The sequence below is a fragment of the Cnephaeus nilssonii genome (genome assembly GCF_951640355.1).
Source record: "Cnephaeus nilssonii genome assembly, chromosome: X".
Taxonomy (NCBI): domain Eukaryota; kingdom Metazoa; phylum Chordata; class Mammalia; order Chiroptera; family Vespertilionidae; genus Cnephaeus; species Cnephaeus nilssonii.
The window spans coordinates 35,985,919-36,012,929 of NC_137071.1; positions in this window are offsets into that span (position 1 = coordinate 35,985,919).

Here is a 27,011-nt window from a genome sequence, read left to right on the forward strand (position 1 = left end):
GGAGGAGGCCAGTCCTGGTGTCTCTGCTGCCTCACATGGAGGAGGAGGGTCCCGGCAGAGGAGGCAGGTCGCGGCAGGGGAGGGCAGTTGTGGGCAATCAGACCCGCAGGAGAGTGGTTAGGGGGCGATCAGGCTGGCAGGCAGGCGAGCAGTTAGGAGCCAGTGGTCCTGGCAGTCAGACATCCCTCGAGGGGTCCCAGATTGGAGAGGGTGTAGGCCAGGGTGAGGGATCCCCCCATGCACGAATTTCATGCACCAGGCCTCTAGTCAATAATAAAAAAAAAGAAAAAAAATGGGCAAAAGACTTGAATAGACATTTCTCCAGAGAATATATACAAATAGCCAATGAGAACATGAAAGATGCTCAAGATCACTAATCACTAGCTGCAAATCAAAACCACAAGGAAAACCTGGCCGTGTGGCTCAGTGGTTGAGTGTTGACCTATGAACCAGGAGGTATCGGTTCCATTCTGGGTCAGGGCACATGCCTGGGTTGTGGACTCTATCCCCATCAAGGGGCGTGCAGGAGGCATCCAATCAATGATTCTCTCTCACCACTGATGTTTCTTTCTTTCTTTTTTTTTTTAAACTTTATCATTGAAAGTATCACATGTGTCCCCTTTTACCCCCATTGATTTCTAGCCATCCCCCCTGTCCTGCCTCAGGCCTTCACCATCCTATTGTCTGTGTCCATGGGTTATGCATATATGCACACAAGTTCTTTAGTTGATCTCTTCCAACCCACCTACCCCCACCTTCCCTCTGAGATTCCGCAGTCTGTTCCATACTTCTTTGTTTCTGGATCTATTTTGTTCATAAATTTATTTTGTTCATTCGATTCCACATATGAGTGAGATCATGTGATACTTCTCTTTCTCTGACTGGCTTATTTCGATTAACATAATACTCTCCAGGTTCCTCCATGCTGTCTCAAAGGGTAAGAGATCCATCTTTTTTACAGCTTCATAGTATTCCATGGTGTAAATGTACCACGGGTTTTTTATTCACTCATCTACTGATGGGCACTTGGGCTGTTTCCAGATCATAGCTATTGTAAATTGCACTGCTATGAACACAGGAGTGCATATTTTCTTTCTGATTGGTGCTTCGGGTCTCTTAGGATATATTCCTAGAAGTGGGATCACTGGGTCAAATGGCAGTTACATACTTAATTTTTTTGAGAAAAATCCATACTGTTTTCCATAATAGCTGCACCAGTCAACTAGGGTTCCCTTTTCTCCACATCCTTGCCAATACCTGTCATTGGTTGGTTTGTTGATGGTATCCATTCTGACAGGTGTGAGGTGACACCTCATTGTTGTTTTAATTTGCATATCTCTGATGATCAGTGACTGTGAGCATTTTTTCATGTGTCTCTTGGCCATCTGTATGTCCACTTTGTAGAAGTGACTATTTAGGTCTTTTGCCCATTTTAAAATTGGATTGTTTGTCTTCCTTCAGTTAGGTTGTATGAGTTCCTTACATATTTTGAATATTAACCTCTTATCAGATTTATTCTTGCCAAACATATTCTCCCACACAGTGGGCTCCCTTTTCATTTTGTTGATGGTTTATTTTGCTGTGCAGAAGATTTTTATTTTGATGTAGTCCCATTTCTCCTTAGTTTCCTTTGCTGTAGGAAATGTATCCGTAAACATATTGCTATGAGAGATGTCTGCGATTTTGCTAACTATGGTTTCTTCTAGGATTTTTATGGTTTCACGACTTACATTTAAATCTTTTATCCATTTTGAATTTATTCTTGTGTATGGTATAAGTTGTTGGTTTAGTTTCATTTTTTTTCTCTCGTACTTGTCCAATCATCCCAACACCATTTATTGAAGAGACTGTCTTGACTCCATTGCATGTTCTTGCCTCCTTTGTCAAATATTAATTGCTTGTAATGGCTTGGGTTGATTTCTGGGTTCTCTGTTCTGATCCATTGATCTATATGCCTGTTCTTGTGCCAGTCCCAGACTGTTTTGATTACAGTGGCTTTGCAATATAATTTGATGTCTATAATTGTGATCCTTCCAACTTTGTTCTTCTTTCTCAAGATTGCTGCAGTTATTTGGGGCCTGTTTTGTTTCCCTATAAATTTTGGGAGTATTGATTTGTGAAATATGCCATTGGTATTTTAATAGGGATTTCATTGAATCTGTAAATTGCTTTGTGTAGTATGGACGTTGTAATAATGTTCATTCTTCTAATCCATGAACATGGTGTATGCTTCCATATATTTGTATCTTTCTCTATCTCTTTTTTCAACCTCCTGTAGTTTTCTGAATACAAGTCTTTTACCTCCTTGGTTAAGTTTATTCCTAAGTATCTTAATTTTTTATTGCAATGGTAAATGGAATTGTTTGTTTAGTTTCTCTTTCTGAAAATTAATTATTGGTGTATAAAATGCCATCAGTTTCTGGATGTTAATTTTTATCCTGCTACATTGCTGAATTTATTTATTAAATCAGTAGTTTTTTGGTGGAGTCTTTCAAGTTTTCTATGCACAATATCATGTCATCTGTGAATAATAAGAGTTTTCTTTCCTCCTTTCCAATTTGGATACCTTTTATTTCTTCTTCTTGTATGACTGCTGTGGCTAGGACTTCCAGTACTATGCTGAATAAGAGTAGTGAAATCGGACATCCCTGTCTTGTTCCTGTTCTTAGGGGGAATGATTTCAGTTCTTGCCCATTGAGTATAATGTTGGGTGTAGGTTTGTCATATATGCCTTTATTATGTTGAGATATAATCCCTCTATTCCCACTTTGCTGAGAGTTTTTATCTCTAGTGAAATACAATGTCAGATGCTGTTTGTGACTGGCCCTGAGTACCCTATTTGGAGCTATCAGAAATTTACAGCTTGCCATTCCTTCTGATGGGGCTGGATGCTTTTGGAAAGAAAAAGTTCTGTACCAGGGCCTGCTTTTCTTAGCCCTGAGACCAGAAGGATATCAGGGAAAGACTCAAATCCTCCAGAGATCCTCCCCTGCCTGTAGTCCAATTGACACAGAGTCTTTTTTTTTAAATTTCTTTATTGATTAAGGTATCACATATTTGTCCTCATCCCCCCATTCCCATCCCACACCCCTCCCCACACATGCCCCCACCCCCCTGTTGTCCTTAACCGCTGGTTAAGCTCATATGCTTGCACACAAGTCCTTTGGTTGATCTCTCCCCTTTACCCCCACCCTTCCCTACCCTCCCTCTGAGGCCCGACAGTCTGATCCATGCCTCCTTGTTTCTGGGTCTGTTCTTATTCATTAGTCTATGTTGTTCATTATTTCCCCTAGATGAGTGAGATCATGTGCTATTAGAAATACACTTATAAGAACTGAAAATGAGACAAGCAATAATGGTTATGCTGACAGGCAAATGAATCAGTCTGTAGTGAGTTTCTTTCTGGGCCAACAGTTCTTTTGAGACCCAATTTCAATGTCCAACAGTTCCTTATGTGTACATGTCAGCAATGACATTTCAGTTCTGGATGGTGGACAAATGGTGGTAATGCAGGTCTGACTCTCTCTGGTTTGGTCCTGGGCAACCTGCAGTGATGCACAGCTGCTAACTGCTAGTATGGCAGGGCGACGTCGGCATCTTCCATCTCTGGACTGCTTCTCTTCTGTCTTCATGGCTGGAGTAGTCCTGTCGATTCCTCTGTTGCTGGAATCCACATGGTCTCGGAGTTGTTTTCTGAAAATATACAATCATATTCTCAACCAAAAGTTAATAAAGGAATATTTTCTATAAATTTGACTTGGGATCCTATTTCATTTTTTGCCCAAATGATTTTCCTCTGGCTTGTTTTGACACCTTGTGTGTTTTTCATGGGTGTCTTGCTTTTAGCCTTACAATTAATTTTCTAAAGTATTAATTTTCTAGATGTAATTTACTTACAGGATATTTTTCCTTACATGATATTCCTCTACTATCCCCTTCTTTTTTTTATTTAAATGTTAGGATGCTTTTGAAAATTTTATAATGTAGTCTTGATGGCTTTTACATTTTAATTTTTTGCACTAGAATATTACTGTTTTAGGTTCATTACATGGTGCACAATTTTATCATGAGATGAAGTACCAATAAAAATTTTAGTTAACACTTTAGGAACACCTTTTTGTCCGGTACAATTAATTTTTCTAGAATATTCGCTTGTTTCAACTAGCCAATTTAAATTTGCCTGAAAACTTGACTACTATTTTACTGTCAAATTTATTACTCTAACAACAATCTTATTTTACCCTATAAATATTGGTGGAAGGGATTATTTGCCTTCTTGAGTAGGTCCTGAGCATTCCTGGTGGTAGGCTGGATTTAGATATCATAAACCCACTTCCCCACACCATGGGTACAAGACAACTCAAACAATTCTTGTTGGAGTGAGAGGGCAGCTACTGTTGGCCAAGTCTCTGTCGGTCACCTGGGTCCTGATCTGAGGTGCGCATGGGAAGCACGAAGCAGCCCTGGGGGCAGGAGACCTCCCTCAGAAGGGGCTAGGGTTCAGGCCCCTGTAATGTTGGGGGGGTGAGGGTCTGTGCCCCACCTCTGTTGATCCCCAAATTCTCTCCTGATGGCCCCTCTGTGACTGTGCCTATCTTAGGTTGTTCCTTCCTTGAGGAATCTTACCCGTCTCTGGCTAACCAGCCATCCTCCGGGGCCAAGCAGGGTGACATGAGGTTCAGTTTTGTCTCCTTGGTAGCCTATGCCCCCGTGGCCTCCATGCCCAGCACCTGCCTTGGGATCCCCTCGCCTGCTGGCGGGGCCCCAGCACTGATCACATATCTTGTGGAACCCGGGTTTCTTCTCCAGGGAGGGCTCAGTTTGCCCCACTGGGTGAGAGACAGATCCATGGCACCAGTCATCACGAGACTTCAACCTCGACATGAACAGAGAGCTCATGCAACAGCTGTGAGCAATTGAATTGTGAGAAGAGGGTCCCTCTTGGCCTAAAGGGTAAGAGGGACCAATATAGAATGCTCAGGTGCCTTCCCAGGAGGCCCTCTACACAATGAAAAGGATTAAATCCTCACATGTCCTTTTTAAATTGCTGCCAGACATTCAAAGAATTAGTTTGTACGTTTGCTTGGGATAATTGTATATTATGCTGTTGTAATTCTAAAGTATGAAGAGATGTGTTAAGTTTGTCTCCAAGCACCAAACAGATGATTTTTTTTTTATCCCCAAGGGTGCAAGGAACTATTATAAGTACTGGGGGTGATCCAAATCTGGGAAAAATTTTAATGACAGTGTAGAATAATATCATGTAAGGATATTCTTTGTTCTAGTCCATGGCAATTCCCTTTCAAATTGGCTGTCCATTTCTTTTTATATAGACAAGGTCTTAGTTACATTTTCTGCACCTCTACCAGGGGCACGTAGTGATAGTATTGACACCCTTTCTTTGGTGTCCACACAAACCAGAAACCTCTCTTTAATTGTACACACAAAGGGGCATTGTTTTGATTTCGTGTCATACAAAAGGGAAGCTGGGTGGAGACCCCTGTGTATTTATACTTTCTTGCCCCACCCATGGGTGGGACACAGAGTCTTAATTAGCCTCAGGCTATCAGCCACAACATGGAGGGAGAGGTCTTCCAACCGAGTGGGGCAACTGCCTTCCACCAGGCAAAAACTTCCTTAAAAGCAAAGGTCTGCTGGAGAAAGATGTACTCCGCAGTGTGAGGAAATGACTCAGCATAGGAAACCTGGGTGGCTGCCCTCCGAGCTCCAATCCTAGAGCTCCCAAACCTGGACTCTTCTCACACAACTCCAGTCCACTCTGCCTTCCCTCTGCCAGAGCCCAAGGTGATTGGCTACACACGAAGTTTTGTGCATTGGCCCTTTAAGAGGGTGCCAGCATTTCTAGCTGTTGCTCACTGGCAGACAGCAGCCCTGCTACTTTCATAGCCAGATGTTAAGTGGATATCTTTCCTATTTCTGGTGCTCTGGGAGGGGGAGCTCAGCTTGGGGTGTTATATTGTAAATAAGAAGACGCCTTTGTCAATAAGCCAAATTTATTTGGAGTCCTGTTCGCTAGTGCTAGCAGACCCAGCGGAAAACCTTGCTTCTCAAATTCTGGGGCCCAATATGGTGGAAGTCTCCCTTATTTATATGTTTTTCAGCTCTTTGTTTTCCAAATTTGGAGTGAGACTTCCGGACCTTCTGCGAAAAAGTCCTGTGTGCTGGGACAGGGCTGTGAGACCATATCTCAAGGCCTGGCCTGGTGCCAGCACTGACAACTCTGTCTGGGGCATAGTTTATGGCCTCTCTGGAATGGGGAGTAGTCTTATTTTTCCCTATTATTTAAGCAAGAAAGCATTTACAGAAGCCAGAATAGCAGGGTTAAATTTTAAACAGCAGTTTTTACCCAAGATGGAGGTTACTATGCTCCAGGGGTTTAGACCCAAGAGTTCTCAGTGGGAATGCCTCACAGCTGAGATATCTCTCCGGAACTTCACCTTCTGTTTGTGGGAGCCCAGCCACCCCTTTCACACCTCTGCACTTCCTACCGATCTCATTCGGTCTCCATTTTCTGTCCTTGGTTGTCTGGGTTCTCTCCAGCTAGTCTTCAGTAGATTTTTCAGGGTGGTTTTTCTGTACTTTAGTTGTATTTACAGTTTGATACTGGGTGTCAGTGTAGCTTCCACTTACTCCACCACCATTATTCAAGAGGGCTACAAGCCCCTTCTTTCCCCAACCTTTCCTAGTTTCCCACCCTGAGCCCAACCTGAATAGGGTATGGAGGCACCTCAGCTACCTTAGCCCATTGGTGTCTGTGGTGAGCCAGAAGGAAGAACCAAGTACCTTGCATCCCTCTTGTCACAGCCCTTTCCTATCCCCAACTGTGTGGCTCAATTAATTTGCCTGGGCTTTGGCTTTCTTCTTGGACTAAGGTCTACTTGGTTGTGGCCTTGATTCCCTACCTATCTCTTGCCAAGTTCCTCCCATGGAGGCTGAATGCTTTTTCCTATCCTCCCCTGCCAGTGTCTTAACTCTAGCTATGAATGGACTCAATGCTATCATCTGTCTAATTTGGGAGATTATTGCCTGCTATGTAAATTCTCTGGCTGTGATGGCAGGGGGCTGCTGCTGCACCTGCCTGCTTTCTGGGAACCTGCATCCCATACTTAACCTAACCCAGAGATCCACATGCTTTTTAGCAAGGGTGCATTGTTCTGTCCCACCGCTTTCTCCCTCTGGGCCAAGCCTAAATGGTCAGGGTAGTGACTTCCAGCTTTCATCTCACCTGGGAGTAATGTCTTCATCCTCCCCACTGGTCCATATTGCATGCCTCACATCCAAATCTACTCAAGTGACAGTCAAATGGTAATCCTGTTATCTTGCCCATAATACAAAGAGCATATCCAGGAACTATTGATACTAGCTGAACCTGGTGGCACTGGGTGGGATTCTGATGCTAAAAGTAACATGGACAGAGGAGTGTAGAGTAGGTGGGGCTGCTTATCCCAGGCTTCCAAAGGCACCTGCCTTTTCAGGGGAAGTGTCTGAGAAGCCTTAGTCAAGAATCTACAATGATTTGGCAAAGCAGTTCAGAGAAAAGACTCATGTCTGTGGTAGCTCCTTTTTTAGTGGGAGCCTGATGCTCTGAATCTTGTCCCTAATATACCGCAACCACACCTTTGAGTTCCATCATTTTTAATATGCGGCTGGGGTTTACCTCAGTTGGGCTTAAGGAGTTACTTTAATGTTTTCTAAGAAAGGAAACTTAGCTGGGTTGTCTCAATCATAACTCAGCACCCTCAAGCAAATGGTCAGGCTAAAAGGATGGTCCAGAGACAATAAATAATGCCCTAAAGGGAATAGTTAGGCAGGATTGGCCAACAAGACTTGTCAAGTTTCTCATTGCTTACCATGTTGCTCCATGTTTGACAATAGGAGCCTGTCAGTCTTGCTGTATTATTAAGAGGGCACAACCTTAAGACTTTGATTCACCATTTCCATCTCCATTCAACTGTTAATTCTGCTGTTAGCAGTATTTCTGCCTCCTCATAATTTGCTACTCTCATTTGTTGTGGTTACAAAAACAATAAATACACTTGTAAGGCTTAATCTGAAGTAAAGTAAATTGGTGTGACCTTGGACAAGTCCCTGCCCTCTTTGGCTCTTAGCTTTCCTAATAATAAGTATAGTAAGAAGAAAGGGAAACCTTTGGAACCCACAGTCTAAAGTCATAGTAATTATAATACTTGGATTCTTCCTAGCCCTTACTTCACCCCACTCCTTCTTACTTCTCCTCCTTCCAGAAAGCAGTTAGTTAACTGAAAAGCCACACCCAGGAGTATGGTCTGAATAGAAGGAATTAGTTATTTTTTCACTTCTTAGTATAAAAGATATAATCACAAGGACTCCCCAAGCAAGAGGAGGGAAGTGTTAGGGTTCTGGAAGTGTAGGAATTTTTTGAATAAAGGCAACAGTTATTCCCCCAACCTTGCCCAGGCCCTTCCACTCAAAAGTCCAGGATGAGGTGTTTGGATCACTATTAAACAGGGAGTTTGGCCTAGAAGCAGCCCATTTCCCAGGTGGTAGTTGGGGGTGGGTAAACTGTTGGTTCAAACAGGACATACTTGGCTATACAGTATGGGGATTTGTGAGCCCAGCCCCTCTTCCCTTGTAACTTGGAACCTATAATCAGGGTTTTGGGTCTGCTTTAGTTTGTCTTACTGTGAAAGAAGCAAGAATGGGAGCCTCCATGAAGGCCTGCAGCTGCCTTCCAAGGAATTTCAGTGTATCTGGGAGCACAGAGGCTGAGTCATATTTTGGGAAGGACTGTGTTTTTATACCCGCAATACAGGGTGTTGTCATATATTAATCATTATTATGCTTAAAAACAAATAAACTCATCCCACAGTTATGACAAATCTGTGTATTGGCTCTTTCCTGCCCCTGCATTGTCTTTCTTTTAGTGTCTGCCTCAGGGAACCAGAATTTAACTCCATATTGCCAGAATAGGCAACTGCCTTTCTAACATCATTTTTAGGGAAGCATGTAAAATGCCCAACTGAAAAAAAAAAACAAAACAAAAAGAACTTCTACATCTATTTGTTAAGACCTAGAATTCCACTCTAATAAAATTTAAATACTCCTTCAATCTCATTAGTTACTTCAATATTAATATTAATGGGCTTTTACGATTATTTCCTGAAAGAAGGAGATTGGGTAAAAGGAGAGACCATGAGGGTCCTGAACATCAGGCCAGGGAAAGATTTTCCTCAAGGGAAGAGAAAGGCACAGGAAGGGGATGCTGGGGTACTACAGATAAATAACCAACCTGACAGTTTTTTTTAGGGACTATTTGTAGACACAGGTCATGGCTACTGCTGCAGGGATTCTGTGACTATGAAGAAAGCTAAGGGAAGCATAAAAAGGAGATTCACTTAAGTTTAATTAGCCTTTTTACCAGCATGGGCCTTAGGCCCTCACTCTAAAGCAATAGACTGGCCTTAAAAAAAAAGAGATGACTACCTGCTCATGCATTTGGGCCATTTTAGGCTGAGCCCCTGGGCATAGGGCAATTTCTGTGGATCAGGCCTTGGCTGCAGGGACTCTGGTTCCCACAGTGTTGAGAGAACTGAACCAGCTTAGGAAATGATGGGCATTTGAGGGAAGAAGAAGAGTGTGTGAGAACATGGGCTTAGTGAAAGATGTGAATGTTAGGACAAAGTGTGCCTTTATTTTTATTTTTATTTTTTCAAAGTGTGCCTTTAGATGTAGCCCACTCTGTCAGGCTAGGCCCCCAACCTGATTTAACCCAGTGACCCAAAATTACATTTTGCCTTTTTCCATACCCCACCCTGTCTTGAACAAATTAAAAACAGGTTCAATGCTGCCCTATGTGTCTTTCACCTGGGCTTAGATGAAAGCTAAGCTAGGGTGAAGAGTCTCCAGTTATGGTTTCAACAACCATCTTTCCTGTCATATTCTCACCTGCTCTCCTAGATCTACCCTCATTTGGGTTGTAGCAAAAATGACACCTCCTCAGAGGTTGGCCCTTACTCCCATAGTTAGATAGCTCTTCCCACCACCAGCCATAATGCTAGTGGTCATGCAAGGGCTTGTATGGGGATCATATGAGGCTATTCTATGGCCTCTAAGGGAGGAAAGGTCAGGGCATCAGAAATTAACTGGCAGAATTGGACATCGGTTCAGCAACCTTGGCCCTTGAGTTTGGCTGGAAAAGAATTCAGAGCCAAGAACTGAAATTATAAGAGAAAGTTTATTTAGAAAGTCACAGAGTTAGAAAAGGTGAGCCAGCTGGGCTGTGGTTACAGAGGCAAAAGAAGGGTCATTGGAACTTAGGAGAAAGGAAGCAAGGATATACATGCCTGGGGGAAGGACAGGGGAAAAGGTTCAGGTGTGCTGGGAAAAGAAGGGGTAGGGAAAGGCAGAGGAGAGAGAGAGAGAGCAAGAGAGAGAGAGAGAGAGAGAGAGAGAGAGAGCTGAATCTTTTGTTTTAAGGGGTTTTATCTGAAGGTCTCAGGGGATAATCAAGTAGAACAGTAGAATATTCATCAACTTTAGAGGTGTTCTGCTCAGGGTCATGTTCTCCAGTGATTGGCTGGTGCCAGGTCAGGGAGTCATTAGTCACTGCAGCTGGTCCTGAGGTCAGCCATGTTGTTGCCCTGCCTGGCCTTGTTGCTTTTCTGGGCCTGGAGCTGAAACACAACTGAGGCCTAGATGTTACCTCTAAGGCTTAATCCTTAAGAGAGTGGTCATGCAAGGGCTTGTATGGGGATCATATGAGGCTATTCTATGGCCTCTAAGGGAGTAAAGTTCAGGGCAAAGTCTGAACCCCATAATCAGTAACATGCTAGGAAAGGAAAGGCCACCCTGGGGGCAAGGCCCCACCTTAAATTGTCCATTGCTAGGCACCCAGGGCTTTATAGCCTGGTGACCTTCTGTACATGGCCTATTGTTCCTACTCTGCTCATGTCTGTCTAAGTGCCTACTATATCAATATCACTCTATTTATTGTCTTTATAGCACCTATTGCTACCTCAAATCTCCATTTGGTTATTTGGTTGTTATTGTCCCTTCCCATCCCTCTGACCCAGGTATGTTCCATGAGAACAGGGGCTGACTGTGTTTGGTTCCCCACTATATCCCCAAAATCTGGCAGAATTAGATAGGCCTCTTCTCTGTCTCCTGAATACAGCTTTCATGTTCTCACTTTGTAACTGTGCTCAAAGTATTTCTCCTCCCTGAAATGTATCTCTCATGTATACCCAATCTTTCTTGTCCTGCAATGCTGGACTCAAGTCCTACCTCCTCCAGAAATGCCTTCCTGATCACCTCAGCCCACAGAGAACTTTTTCTTCTCCGACACTATAGCCTTTTTCTTTGCTATGCATTTTTCTAATTCTTTCTTTACTCTCTTTTATTCCTTCCCAATTTTTTTCCTTTGCATTGGCATTTCTTACCTTTCCCAGTAAATGGTGTTAACGTAAAAAACCATTGAAACCTGTAAAGAATTTTGTGAGTTTATTTGAACCAAACTGTCGACATATGCTGGGAAGCAGAACCTCAACGAATTGAGATAATGCTCGGGTTATCTCAATTCGTTGAGATATGGCGGGTTACATCAGTATTTATACATTGCAATAAAAGGAAAGGGGAAGTAGGTGGGTTACATGAAATCCATTGGTGATAGATTAAGGAGGTGGGAGAAAGCAAAGCGGGGAAACTCCTTGGATTGGATAAAAAGTAAAATGATAGACAGATACTTAGGTGGGTGCAAGAACAATTAACATGATAATGAAGGAATTTGTGGTATCTGTCCTGGAGCCTAGCACATTAGGTTGTGCCCCAAGGGGTCAAGAAAAAGGGAAGTAAACAATAAAGGACCATCAGGTTGGGGGAAACTGCCCTCAGCTGTCTGGCAGCAGGCAATCATATGCAGATCTTCAGCCCTGCTAAAGCTGTCCATCAACATTTTGATGGACCTCCTGCATTTATTATGCTAACTGCTGTTCCTAGCTTCCAGCATTTAACCATGTCACAGACTCCTTAGGTCTCTTTTCCCACTAGCCCACAAGTTAAAGGGGAAGAACAATCAATGTTGTGGGAAGCCCATAGTGGCCCTTGATAGATCCTCCTTTCCCCCAACTGATGGACGGAGAATGAAGTAAACTCCACCTACAGCCTGGACATTCCTGAACACCTAACCAGGCACCTTATATGGACTGTACATTGAACCACCAATCAGCACCTGCCAAATACCCTAAGCCCCCGATTCTTAAGTCCCTAAGTGCCTAATCATGTGCCTTATATGAAACCACCAATCAGCGTGTGCCAAGTACCCTAAGCCCCATCCCTTCCCTTTCCTCCCCTCAAAAGGCGTGTTCACCCCTGCACATGTGCTCTTTCTCCTTGGAAGGTAGCCTGGCAGGGGTCTTCTCCTCCAATAAAGCCTGTGTCCTGGTTCTCCGGCCCTCTGTCTCATCTTTCATATTGGTGCCGACCCTGGGTGAATGTGGACGATCCTTGGACCTAGCCCCAAGCTTCTGACTCCTGCTCTGGCTCTGCTTGGTGGCATGGTTCTGAGTTGATTGGCCTGCTCAGAACACTTCTCGAACCCTGCTGTACCAGGACACATGGTAATCTCGTCGCTTTCTTACCGGTAGGCTTCAGGAACTTCTCCCCCCCCCCCCCGCCCCCTCGTTCCCTTGACCTGGAAGGGCCTCAGAGTTTTCCCATCTCCTCGGCTTCACATCTGAAAGCCCAGGCGTCTGGCTGGGAAAACTCTGCTCGTCTCTACGGGAAAGGTCTTGGGGTGACGACCTTGGAACCTTCTCTCGTCTCTCTCTCTCTCAGGTTGGTTGAGGGAAAAGAAGGACGCTTCTTCTTTCCTCCCCAACTTCTCGTTGGCCCTTCCCTCCGGTCATGGGAACCTCTCATTCCAAACCCCCCTCTACCCACCTTTAGGGTGTCTCCTTGCCAATCTCTCGACCCTTGGTCTTTCTGGCTACATCAAACCAAAGAAGCTCTACCTGGCCACAATCTCTCTGTGGCCTGAAAATGGCACTTTTGATTCCAATATCCTCCACGACCTAGATAATTTTTGCCACCAGATTGGAAAGCATTCGAGATCCTTATGAACAGGCTTCCCCACCCCCCTCCCACCCTCCCGTTCTACCCCCTGGCTTTACTCCTCATGTTCCACCATCAGATCCTCCTCGTGAAGTCCTCTTTGCTCTCTCAAACCCCTTTCTCTGTCTTCTGACTCTTTCGACCCAGTAAATCATTTCTCTCCATGTGTCTCACTCCCACCACCTCCTTACAATCCTAAACCTGTCCCTCCCTGACTAAGCACTCTTTTTCCCAGGTCAATTTTTTTCCCCCTTCACACACACTGGTCCCGCCCATTGACCTGCGGCAGTGGCAGCAGAGCCAGAAAAGCGGCTGCAGTGGTGGCGGTGCTTGCATGCCCCTCCCTGTGCAGCCCCTCCTGGTCCCGCCTTCATTATGGGAGGCAGGATGGGGCATTTCTACCTCTGAGAATTCTAACCGCCTGCCTTCCCCTGTGCTCTCCACCTAATCTCTGCTCCTGTGGCCGCCAGCAACCGAATTCACAGGTGGCTGGCCATTTCCCTTCTCACTCTCTGATCTTTCACAAATTGAAAAATGCCTAGGCTCTTCCTCTTCAGACCCTCTTAACCAGCAGCTGCCTTCTCCCCAGTCCCTGAGAGCTCAAATCCTGAGAACCTGAGCTCCAAAACAGCCTTTCCCATCTAACACTCATTCTCAGGCCCAAAGACTGCCTTCCTCAACAGCTTCTTCTATTCCCACGTCCATTCTACCCCTGAGGGAGGCAGTAGGAACTGAGGGCATAGTCTGAGTCCATGTCCCATTCTCTATGTCCAGCCTCACAGATGGAGAGGCATCGCAGGTTTCTTTTTCCACTGACCTGACCACCTTTACTCCCCGACATACGCCGCAAACTTCAAAAAATAGATACAGGTCCACAACCCCCTCAAAAAGAGCTCGTTAACCTGGCCTTTAAGGTCTTTAATAATAGAGACAAGGAGACCCAAATCCAAAATCAAAGGCGAGATCAGGCCAAGGCTGAGGCCCAGTAGGAGGCCTTCTAGCTCCTAGCCACTGCTTTCAAACTCCAAACAAAGTGCCAGTCCTCCAACCGCAGGTAAGTCAGGAGCTAAGCCTCCTCCGAGCTCTGCTTCAAATGCAGCAAGGAAGAACACTGAGCCAAGTCCTGCTCAAACCCGAGACCCCCGCCTGGGCCCTGCCCAAGGTGCGGAAGGGAAGGCCACTGGAAATGAGACTGTAGTCTGGCTCCCCAGGTCTGGCCTCAGCCAGTCCAGCATGGCCACCCTCTGGATCTGGTTTGAAGCTCCCAGACCTCCTGGGATTGGCCACCGAAGAAGCTGCCCAGGCCCTGACAGGGCCCCACAGACTTACATCACTAGGACAGAGCCTCGGGTAACGACTGTGGTGACAGGTAAGCCGATCTCCTTTTTAATTGACACGAGGGCCACTTATTCTGCTCTCTGAATTCACTTGGACCCTTGTCCACTCCTCAGTCTCTATTATAGGGGTTGACGGATTAGTCTCACAGCCATTAGCCACCTCATGTCTACACTGCATCTTACTAAATTCCCCCATTCACTCTTTTCTCATTCTACCTCAGTGCCCGGCCAGGGCTACCATGAATCCCCTCATAAAACCCAGTTTTCCCAAACCACAGTCACCTACCTCAGTTTCACTCTCTGGAACCAAAAGGCCAAGCCATTCCTTGGACTGTAAACGCCTCATCTCCTTATCTCCTCTATGATCATTATCTCTAGGAAGAATGCTGCGGTTTGGGATTCAAGCGGCTAGAGGCCTGGCTAGCCTGGGAACAGGCTGCGGAGCCTGCTCCCTCCCCCCTTGCCTTTTTTTTTATTTTTATTTTTTATTTTTTTTTATTTTTATTTATTTTTATTATTTTTTTTATTTTTTATTTTTTTAATTTCTTTATTGATGAAGGTATCACATATTTGTCCTCGTCCCCCCATTCCCATCCCACACCCCTCCCCACACATGCCCCCACCCCCCTGTTGTCCTTAACCGCTGGTTAGGCTCATATGCCTGCACGCAAGTCCTTTGGTTGGTCTCCCCCTTTACCCCCACCCTTCCCTACCCTCCCCCTGAGGCCCGACAGTCTGATCCATGCCTCCTTGTTTCTGGGTCTGTTCTTGTTCATCAGTCTATGTTGTTCATTATTTCCCCTAGATGAGTGAGATCATGTGCTATTAGAAATACACTTATAAGAACCGAAAATGAGACAAGCAATAATGGTTATGGTGACAGGCAAATGAATCAGTGTGTAGTGAGTTTTTTTCTGGGCCAACAGTTCTTTTGAGACCCAATTTCAATGTCCAACAGTTCCTTATGTGTACATGTCAGCACTGACATTTCAGTTCTGGATGGTGGACAAATGGTGGTAATGCAGGTCCGACTCTGTCCGGTTTGGTCCTGGGCAATCTGCAGTGATGCACAGCTGCTAACTGCTAGTATGGGAAGGCCACATCAGCGTCTTCCGTCTCTGGACTGCTTCTCTTCTGTCTTCATGGCTGGAGTAGTCCTGTCGATTCCTCTCTTGCTGAAATCCACATGGTCTCGGAGTTGTTTTCTGAAAATATACAAACATATTCTCGACCAAAGGTTAATAAAGGAATATTTTCTATAAATTTGACTGGGGATCCTTTTTCAATTTTTGCCCAAATGATTTTCCTCTGGCTTGTTTTGTCACCTTGTGTGTTTTTCATGGGTGTCTTGCTTTTAGCCTTACAATTAATTTTCTAACGTATTAATTTTCTAGATGTAATTTACTTACAGGATATTTTTCCTTACATGATATTCCTCTACTATCCCCTCCTTTTTTGATTTAAATGTTAGGAGGCTTTTGAAAATTTTATAATGTATTCTTGGTGGCTTTTAAATTTTAATTTTTTGCACTATAATATAGCTGTTTTAGGTTCATTATATGGTGCACACTTTTATCATGAGATGAAGTACCAATAAAAATTTTAGTTGACTCTTTAGGAATACCTTTTTGTCTGGTACAATTAATTTTTCTAGAATATTCACTTGTTTCAACTAGCCAATTTAAATTTGTCTGAAAACTTGACTACTATTTTACTGTCAAATTTATTACTCTAACAATAATCTTGTTTTACCCCCCCCTTGCCTTTTTAGAAATACTTAATAGAAGGTCTGAGTCATGGTTATGCATTTTTGAAGGACATAGAAGGAAGGTTTGAAGGCTAATTTGAAATTGTGAAGGTTTTTGTGAAGGTTGTGCATGTGATGAGATGGGAAAGAAAGAAAGGAAGAAAGAAAGAAAGAAAGAAAGAAAGAAAGAAAGAAAGAAAGAAAGGAAGGAAGGAAGGAAGGAAGGAAGAAAGAAAGAAGAAAGAAAGAAAGAAAGAAAGAAAGAAAGAAAGAAAGAAGAAAGAAAGAAAGAAAGAAAGAAAGAAAGAAAGAAAGAAAGAAAGAAAGAAAGAAAGAAAGAAAGAAAATTACTCTGAGCAAGAAAGTGAGGCTTCAGTCTCCAAGCCTGGCAGGACAAGGTTGCTGGATACTTCTTAAGCTAAACCAGAATATTCAGTGTCTAACCTCTTATCCAACCATCCAAGTCCCTGATTTCTACTACTCCTTTCCTTCCTTTTCCCTCCCGCTTTCACTGCAATACAATCTCAATCACTCATCTGTCACCCCTTATTGGTAGGGCCATGGTGACCACCCTCTCAGCTTGGAGTGCGGAACTAGAAAAAGGAATCTCATACCCTTTAGTCCACCTCTTCTCCTTACACCTATCAGCTTGTCTCCATGACCAGGGATTTTTCTTCCCCTGTGGGAAAAACACATACATTTGTCTCCCCATCAGCTGGATGCCCAGCAAGGGGCAAAACTAGGCAAGCAAGAACCTTACCCCCAGGGTAACCTATTCTCCCCTTTCATATCACTAGTAAGGCAATTGAGACCCCTACTCTTTTCCCCCCTAAAAATGACATCTAGGTCTCAGCTGTCTTTCAGCTCCAGGCCCAGAAAAGCAGCAAAACCAGACAAGTGACGCTGTGGCAGCCTCAGGACCAGCTTTTACCTCCCAAGTGACTCAACAGGATTGCTCTCAAGACTTCACCAACCAGTCTCTTGGGGAAATCATGCTGCTGCATCCCTCATCCAGCAGGGAAAACACTCCCTGTTTTTTGCTCACTTACTCCATGGCTCTTCCCACTATTAGGCCCACTGGTATCTATACTCTTAATTTTGCTCTTTGGCCCCTGTCTCATGTGTTATTTCACTAGTTTCTTGCAGAACAGAATGCAGGCATTCGCCAACCAGAAGGTGGGAGAGATCTCTCTGGCACTGAATTCAGAACCTAACACCAGAATCCTTGAGACCCCGGGTAGACACCCCTAACGACTCCCCCTCTCAGCTGGAAGTAGCTACAGAAGATGGACCTTCACCCCCTGACCTTGCCTGGACTCTCAATTTTTTAAATATTACCAGAAGCCTGGAATGATAGATCCTCCTTTCCCCCAACTGATGGACGGAGAATGACGTAAACTCCACCTGCAGCCCGGACATTCCTGACCAGGCACCTTATATGGACTGTACATTGAACCACCAATCAGCACCTGCCAAATACCCTAAGCCCCCGATTCTTAAGTCCCTAAGTGCCTAATCATGTGCCTTATATGAAACCACCAATCAGCGTGTGCCAAGTACTCTAAGCCCCATCCCTTCCCTTTCCTCCCCTCAAAAGGCGTGTTCACCCCTGCACATGTGCTCTTTCTCCTTGGAAGGTAGCCCGGCAGGGGTCTTCTCCTCCAATAAAGCCTGTGTCCTGGTTCTCCGGCCCTCTGTCTCATCTTTCAGCCCTGACTATGATAGCAGGACCTGGAAGCCTGACTGATTTGACAGCCACAGCTGTAAGGACCTGAGGTTAGGACTTAGGAATGATGGCCTGGAATCTTGGAGCATGTTATACCTTATCCATGAGCTGAGAAAACCAAAGTGTCAAAGCATCATGATGCTTACCATCAGGGGTATAGAAAGGGTGTGGGGTTTGGAGTGAGAATATTTGAGTTCAAGTCTTAGTTATTGCAGCAAGCCTTCCTTGACATTGCTGCACCCCTACATCTCTGCCTGGATCAGGTGTTCTCACAGTGCCTACTATTTCCATTTTCATGTTGTAGTCTGTCATCTATAGTAGACTGAGCTCCTTGAGAGTGAGGACAGTGTTTTTACTATCTCTGTATCTTGGTCAGAAAACATATTGCCTGAGTGGAGCAGATGAGCAGAAAATGTTTACAGGACTTAATTCAAATGATGAGCTGATGTACTGTTGGGTTTAGCCATTGATGAACTTAGGTCAAATCAATTAGCCTCTTTAAAAAAAATCTTTATTGCTGAAAGTATTATAGATGGCCCCGTTATTTCCCCATTGACCCCCTCCATCCTGGACCCGCCCCCCCAGGCCTACCGCACTATTGTCTATGTCCATGGTTTATGCATATCCTATCTAATAAAAGAGTAATATGCAGATTGACCATCACTCCAACACACAATATGGCTGCCCCCATGTGGTCAAAGATCCTGCCCCCATGTGAACACAAGATGGCCACCACAAGATGGCCAGCAAGGGAGGGCAGTTGGGAGGCACCAGGCCTGCAAGGGAGGGCAGTTGGAGGTGATCAACCCTGCAGGGGAGGGCAGTTAGGGGTGACCAGGACGGCAGAGGAGGGAAGTTGGGGGCAAACAGGCTGGCAGGGGACCAGTTAGACATCAATCAGGCTGGCATTGGAGTGGTTAGGGGGTGATCAGGCTGGCAGGCAGAAGCGGTTAGGGGCAATCAGGAAGGCAGTCAGGTGAGCAGTTGGGAGCCAGCAGTCCTGGATTGTGAGAGGGATCGGGCCTAAACGGGCAGTCGGACATCCCTTGAGGGGTCCCAAATTGGAGAGGGTGTAGGCTGGGCTGAGGGACACACCTACCCTCACCCCGTGCACGAATTTCGTGCACCGGGCCTCTAGTATGCATATAAATTCTTTGGTTAATTCCTCCCACTCCCCCCTTCCCTCTGAGATTTGTCAGTCTGTTCCATGCTTCCATGTCTCTGGATCTATTTTGTTCATCAGTTTATTTATTCACTAGAGGCCCGGTGCATGAAATTCGTGCACAGGGGTGCAGTGGCGGGGGGGTGTCCCTCAGCCCTTTCTTGGCCTGCAAAGACACCAGCATCCCTCACCCCGGCCTCTAGCCAGAGGTTCCTCCCCTCCTTCTGCACAGTCTCTGGGAAGATGCTTGTCCTGGGGCCTCCTCAGGGCCCTGGCCCATGATGCCCTGCAGTTCGGGTACTCGGGGGCTTGGGCTTTCAGGTCTGGCTTCCTCATCTGGCATGGTGAGCATCAGCTGCCATGGGTGCCTTGCCTTAGGAGTCACCCCCTTGGACCATACTACTTGCGAGTGTGTGTGTGGGGATGGCCTCGGTGGCAGTGATTTGATGTCTGTAGCATGCCCGCTGACACCCACCACCACAGCGCCACACTGGTCCCGTCTGGACTGCTGGCAGGGGGCTTCCAGTCTGCGACTGGGGCTGATGGGCTGCGACTGGGGGCTGCAGGTGGAGGACCCCGGCACCCATAGGGCTGTCAGCATCAGGAACTGGAAAGGTCCATTTTTCTGGTTCCTCCCCTGCCGCACAGATGCTGAGCTCCGGGCCCCAAAGGCCCGGTCACTCCTGCCGCACGGCCGGCCTGGGCGGGGGCATGTGCGCACAGCGCCGGGGGGCCCTTTAAGTCCTGCTGCATGGACGATCGGGGCGGGGGCGCATGCGCGTGGCCCCGGAGGCCCGTTTACTCTCGCTGCACGGCCCACTGGGCCGCAACACAGCCATGGCGCAGATGCTGAGCTCGCGCTGCCGCTGGCGACGCGAGCTCAGCGTCCTGCTGGCCCCATTTGGTCCCTGCTCAGCAGCACAGCGGCCGATCGCGAGTCCCCGCCCCCCACTCCTCTCACCAGCCCAATCGGCTACCCCGGCCACCCCAAGTCCCACCCCCCTGTGCCTCCTGGCCCAATCGCGGGCATAGCGGAGGTACGGTCAATTTGCATGTTACTCTATTATTAGGTAGGATTATTTTCCACATATAAGTGAGATCATGTGATACTTGTCTTTCTCTGACTGGCTTACTTTTCTTAGCATAAAACTCTCCAGGTCCTTCTACACTGTCTCAAAGGGTAAGAGAGCCTTTGTTGTTGTTGTTTTTTTACAGCTGCATAGTATTTCATTGTGTAAATGATGTTCATTCTTCCAATCCATGAACACGGTATATGCTTCTACCTGTTTGTATCTTCATCTATTTCTTTTTTCAATGTCCTGTAGCTTTCCAAGTACAGGTCTTTCAGGTCTTTTACCTCCTTGGTTAAGTTTATCCCAAGGTATCTTATTTTTCTTGTTGCAATGGTGAATGGGATTGTTTTCTTAGTTTCTTTCTTTTTAAAAAATATTTTTATTGATTTCAGAGAGGAAGGAAGAGAGAGAAACATCAATGATGAGAGATAATTATTGATTGGCTGCCTCCTGCATGCCCCACACTGGGGACCAAGCTCACAACCTGGGCACATGCCCTGACTGGGAATTGAACCATGATCTCCAGGTTCATAGGTTGATGCTCAACCACTGAGCCATGCTGGCTGGGTTCTTTCTTTCTTTCTTTCTTTCTTTCTTTCTTTCTTTCTTTCTTTCTTTCTTTCTTTCTTTCTTTCTTTCTTTCTTTCTTCCTTCCTTCCTTCCTCCCTTCCTTCCTTCCTTCCTTCCTTCCTTCCTTCCTTCCTTCCTTCCTTCCTTCTTTCTTTCTTTCTTTCTTTCTTTCTTTCTTTCTTTCTTTCTTTCTTTCTTTCTTTCTTTCTCTCTTTCTTTCTCTCTTTCTCTCTCCCTCCCTCCCTTCCTTCCTTCTCTCTGAGAGTTCATTATTGATGTATACAAATAAGAGAAGGATAAATAAACTACTTACAAGGATTTTTGAGGGGCCCAAGCTCTTTGTAACCTCTAAGGGAATCATAATTGCTGCCTTTTAGGCCTCTTTCCCTCCTCATCCCCCCTGCCCCTGCCTAGCAACTTTTACCTAAACCTATTTACCATCCCTTTAGGACTCTACTTTCTGTTCTCTAGGCAATTTTATTACTAAATCTGGATAAAGAACCTATGCTAATATATTAATGGATATTAATTGGACAATATATTTACATTGCAACAGGGAACTTTCCCTGCTTCAGGAAGAAGGAGTAATGGTGGATTCCAGGTGCTTGGGCAGAAGAGGACTGCATTTTGTTGTTAGGGGGCCTCTTAAGCCATTTCTTAAACTTCCCTAGTAAGGAGCCACCAACTTTAGTTCACACAGGTCTTGCCATGCTGCACACACTGTGTTTGCATGTAGCAAATGCCTGAGGCACATAGGACCACAATGGGGGCTTCTTTCTTATGAGGCCTCAAAGAGCACACAAAACCAGTCTCTAGCAGTTTACCTGCTCCTTCCCTGAGTTTTGAGTCACACTGACTTCAGAAGGCCTGATGTGTTAGTTATGTTCTATGCTTATAGATCAGACCTGAGACCCAGGAAAGCCAGTAGTCTGTGAATATTGTTTCTACTAATTCCCCCAAGCAGCTCCTAAGGCTTTTCACAGACTCACAGAATAGCCTGGTGCCTTTGATGGGGTCCAGTGTTAAATTCCTTTGGAAATAGGTGTGCTTTTAATGTTAAGCAGAAATAAGTTTTGAGCCTGAAATATCAATGCCAAGGATTGCACGTGTGTTGAAGACCAGGAGGTGAAGGTGAGGGGTTTACTGGCTGGGGCTAGTTTGAGTTGCAGGTATGCGTAGTGCTGGGGGTGAGCAGGGTGTTCCTGTGTGGGCTGTGGGCATGAGTGTGTATTTTGAGTGTGCATGGCCTGTATGCATGTTCTGTGAATCTGTCCTTTGGTTCTTGTAAATATTTTCTAGTGCAAGAGTTGGCTATGAAAGAAATTGTTCTTTCTTGCTTCCTTTTCTGTAAGTAAAGCCATCATGTAAGCTTCTTGGAGCATTATTCTTAAATGTGTTGAAGTCAGAAATACCCAGGCACAACAGGTTGCCACTCTGTGTATCAGTGTTTACTATTCACAATGTGGGAACCTTGGATAAGTTTTGGAAAAGTGATTCAGGAGAGGTTGAACTTTGCCAGAGGCTAGTTGTCTTGGAGTTGGTAGGTTATCACAGGGTTTGTCTGCCATTTGTACTCCTCTGCCTCATACCTGCTTCTCCAGAGGAAGAATGAAGAGGGAGAGAGCTGAACCTCACCTCCCTTTGGTTGGAAAATATCTTGTTTCTCAGCTTTTGTGGGATCAGTGGCCAACAGATTGTCCTACAATCCAGCTCCTGCCAGGGGCGCTGATGAAGCCTCCACTCCGGTATGTATTGCAATTTAACCCATTTTCTGTGGTAGACTCAGATGGACCTATTCTTTCCATGCAGCTGGCTTAATATGTAAATGTATAGGATTGCAGGTTAATTCTTTCTTGGGCCAAGGGCATCTGAACAGGTGTTCAGAGCTCTGTTGGAAGCTGGGATGGGTTGGGGAACAGACTGAGCGGGGCAGAATCTCCTTGGGGATGAGATTAGAAGTTACCAAGTGGGAATCTGAAGGCCAAATTCAGCATTCACAACTTATGTGACTTGAACAGTGTTTTGAAGCATTTGAATTGGTTACCCACATTTAAAAATTCATGAACTTGAAAATAAATCAGATAACACTGGGTGAGCTTGTTCACTGTTAGCACTTTTATACTGAGTAGAGGCTGTCACATTTGGGCAGGTTTACACTTTCCAGTTTTTCACAGTACCCCCTTTCCATATTGATGGCATTATACCAGGTTTCCTTTTATTTAGATTGTCTTACTCTTGTAAACCAGTTTGTGATCCCTCAATATTCAACATTCATGATGGTGGAATAGGCCTAATGGGGAGATTCTGCTTCAAGGCATTGTGAGATGAGATGAGATGAGATGAGATGAGATGAGATGATGAGATGAGATGATGAGATGAGATGAGTGGTGGGGCCTGAAAATAGTCAGAAAGCCTGAGAGAGGCAGCCATTGGGCATGCTGTGAGGCAGAGGGATCACAGTAATAGGAAGTTCAGAATCCAGCATTTTGTGAAGACCTGGGCAGGAAGCATTGAGGGAAAAAATATTCTGCAAATAGGAAGATAGAATCAGACTGAGGTCAAGTGACCCTGCCATAGTCCTACTTAAACCCTCAATAACTTCCTACTAGAGGCCCGGTGCACGAAATTCGTGCACGGAGGGGGGTTGTCCCTCAGCCCAGCCTGCACCCTCTCCAATCTGGGACCCCTCAAGGGATGTCCGACTGCCCGGTGGGATGGGGCCTAAACAGACAGTCGGACATCCCTCTCACAATCCAGGATTGCTGGCTCCCAACTGCTTGCCTGCCTGCCTTCCTGATTGCCCCTAACCGCTTCTGCCTGCCAGCCTGATCACCCCCTAACCACTCTGCTGCCAGCCTGTTTGCCCCCAACTTCCCTCCTCTGCCGGCTTGGTTACCCCTAACTGCCCTCTCCTGTAGGGTTGATCACCTCCAACTGCCCTCCCTTGCAGGCCTGGTCCTTCTCAACTGCCCTCCCTTGCAGGCCGGGTGCCTCCCAACTGCCCTCTCCTGCTGGCCATTTTGTGGTGGCCATCTTGTGTCCACATGGGGGCTGGATCTTTGACCACATGGGGGCAGCTATATTGTGTGTTGCAGTGATGATCAATCTGCATAGTACTCTTTTATTAGATAGGATAGAGGCCTGGTGCAGGGGTGGGGGCCAGCTGGTTTGCCCTGAAGGGCGTCCCGGATCAGGTGGGGGTTCCCTTGGGGTGTGGGGCGGCCTGAGCGAGGGGCCTGTGGTGGTTTGCAGGTGGGCCACACCCCCTAGCAACGCAAGCGGAGGCCATGTTATCTGGAATTTATTTTCCTTCTACAATTGAAACTTTGTAGCCTGGAGCAGAGCCAAGCCTGGGGCTCCCTCCGAGGCCGCCGGCAGCCATTTGTGTTGGGGTTATAATTGAAACTTTGTAGCCTTAAGCGGGTGGGCCCGGCCAGGGTGTGCCGAAAGCTTTGCTTCCCCTGTTGCCGGCGGCAACCCTGGCCTGCTCTCTCAAGCTCCATTCTGCCGCCATTTGTTTGAATTTGTTTACCTTCTATAATTGAAACTTTGTAGCTTGAGTGGAGGCTTAGGCCTGGACAGGGCAGGCGGAAAGCTTGGCTTCCTCTGTTACCTAGGAAACCTTGCTCTCTGTGGCTGTAGCCATCTTGGTTTGGGTTAATTTGCATACTCGCTCTGATTGGATGGTGAGCGTGGCTTGTGGGTGTGTCGGAGGTATGGTCAATTTGCATATTTGTCTATTATTAGATAGGATTGTTCTTAGGATGAACACAAACAAACATGGTAAGCAAACCTGGCAATGTTGAGCATTGTTTTGAACCCTGTATTTCTGGAAAACATTCTTACCATTTTATGAATGACTAGAGGCCCAGTGCACGAAATTTGGGGGTGTGGGTCCCTCAGCCCAACCTGCACCCTCTCCAATCTGAGACCCCTTGAGGGATGTCTGACATCCCTCTCACAATCCAGGACTGCTGGCTCCCAACTGCTCGCCTTCCTCTGCCTGATTGCCCCTAACTGCTTCTGCCTGCCAGCTTGATCACCACCTAACCACTCCCCTGCCAGTAACCACTCCCCTGCCAGCCTGATCGATGCCTAACTGCTTCCCAGCTGGCCCGATTGCCCCTAACTGCCCTCCCCTGCTGGCCTGGTCACCCCTAACTGCCCTCCCCTGCCAGCCTGGTCGCCCTTAACTATCCTCCCCTGCAGGCCTGGTCGCCCTTAACTATCCTCCCCTGCAGGCCTGGTCCACCCCAACTGCCCTCCCCTGCAGGCCTAGTCCCCTCTAACTGCCCTCCCCTGCAGGCCTGGTCCCCCCCCCCCAACTGCCAACCTCTGCAGTCCTGGTCCCCCCCAACTGCCCTCCTCTGCTGGCCTGGTCTCCCCCAACTGCCCTCCTCTGTTGGCCCAGTCACCCCTAACTGCCCTCCTCTGCTGGCCCAGTCACCCCTAACAGCCCTCCCTGCTGGCCTGATCACCCACAACTGCCCTCCCCTGCAGACCTGGTCTCCCCCAAATGCCCTCCCCTGCCGGCCCTATCACCCCTAACTGCCCTCCCTGCTGGCCTGATTGCCCACAACTGCCCTCCCCTGGAGGCCTGGGTCCCCTCAACTCTCCTCCACTGCAGGCCTGGTTCCCCCCCAACTGCACCCCCTTGTAGGCCACCCCCCCAACTGTCCTCCCCTGCAGTCCTGGTGGGTACCAACTAACATCCCCTGCTGACCTGGTCTCCCCCAACTGCCTTCCTCTGCTGGCCCGTTCACCCCTAACTGCCCTCCCTGCTTGCCTGATCGCCCACAACTGCCCTCCCCTGCAGGCCTGGTCCCCCCAACTGCTCTCACCTGCAGGCCTGGTCTCCCCCAACTGCCCCCAACTGCCCTCCCCTGCAGGCCATCTTGTGGCAGCCATCTTGTGTCCACATGGGGGCAACCATCTTTGACCACATGGGGGCAGCCACCTTGTGTCTTGGAGTGATGGTCAATTTGCATATTACTCTTTTATTAGATAGGATAATTTTGTGTTCCAAGAAGTGGCTAACTGCAAAGGACCACCCTGCCCCCACAAAAAAGACCCACCGCCACCCTTTCTGAATGACTCAGATAAGGCCACTCCAAGTTTTCCCTCTCTTCTTTGATACATTCCTCATTCATGAACATTCTCATTATTGCAATAGCCTGAATAAAATTATTTCCTTAATTGTTGCCTTTTGTCTTTCATGGCTTTGTTGCCATGACCAGAATGGGTAAGATCTTACTGTCAGATGCTTATTTTCCCTACCATGGTAATAAGGCCCCACAGAACCCTTTGTGTTCCTCTCCTGAGTGGTAATCTAGGAATCCAAAAGTGAGTCCAGCACCAGATCCTGTGTTCTGGACTCTTGTTCATTGTTAGCACTGTAAAGATTTGATTTTAATTATTTTTGAGTACTTACTTGATTTCTGATGCCTCCTTGCTTTGGTTTTCATGGTCTGACTATTCAGTGATTTCTGTAAATATATTAATGTTTTATATAGATCTTATCTCTGTTGGTGAAAGGTGACAGGATCTGATTGGTTTTTTTTTTTTCCTATTTTGAGCTTAAATTAAGAATCCCATGCCTATCAGGAAAAGAACAGCTCTTTGATATAGAATAGTGAGTTTTATAATTCTGTGTTTACACTTGACCCATGGCTGAAATTTTATAATTAAAGCTATAAGCTGTCTATTCATCCATCTGTATGTTTATATGTAATTCAGAAAGACCTTTACTTTTCATTGTATGACTATATTATATTTTTTGACCTCTGGATGATATAAAATTAGATTATAAAATATTTTAAAGAAGATCTATTTTGATTATAAATAAGTGCTTTTATAAATGGAATGCTCCTAAAATGCTTGAAAAGTAAGGAAATTGTATGGTATTAAATACTTTCAATGTGCTAAACAAATATTGTAAAAATTAAAAATCACATAATTTAGGTAAATCTATCAAATGAGAGTTATTTAATATTTTTGACTTAATAAAACAGCTATGCTGTTTCTTATTTATCAGTGTTGAAATACTACAAGATTATGTTTTTATTCTACTTGAGTATGTTTTCTTAAAGGTATACAAGTTTGTTGAACAAATAAGCTAGTATTTCTTCCACTAAATATTTAAGATCATGAGAAAATTAACTTGTGTTTAACCAAATCAAATAATTTGACAAATTCTATTTCAATAGTAATTATGTTTTATCATTAAAATGTCCCACACCACCCCAAGAAATCTGCTGAACCAATGCAATCCCTATTAAAATACCGATGG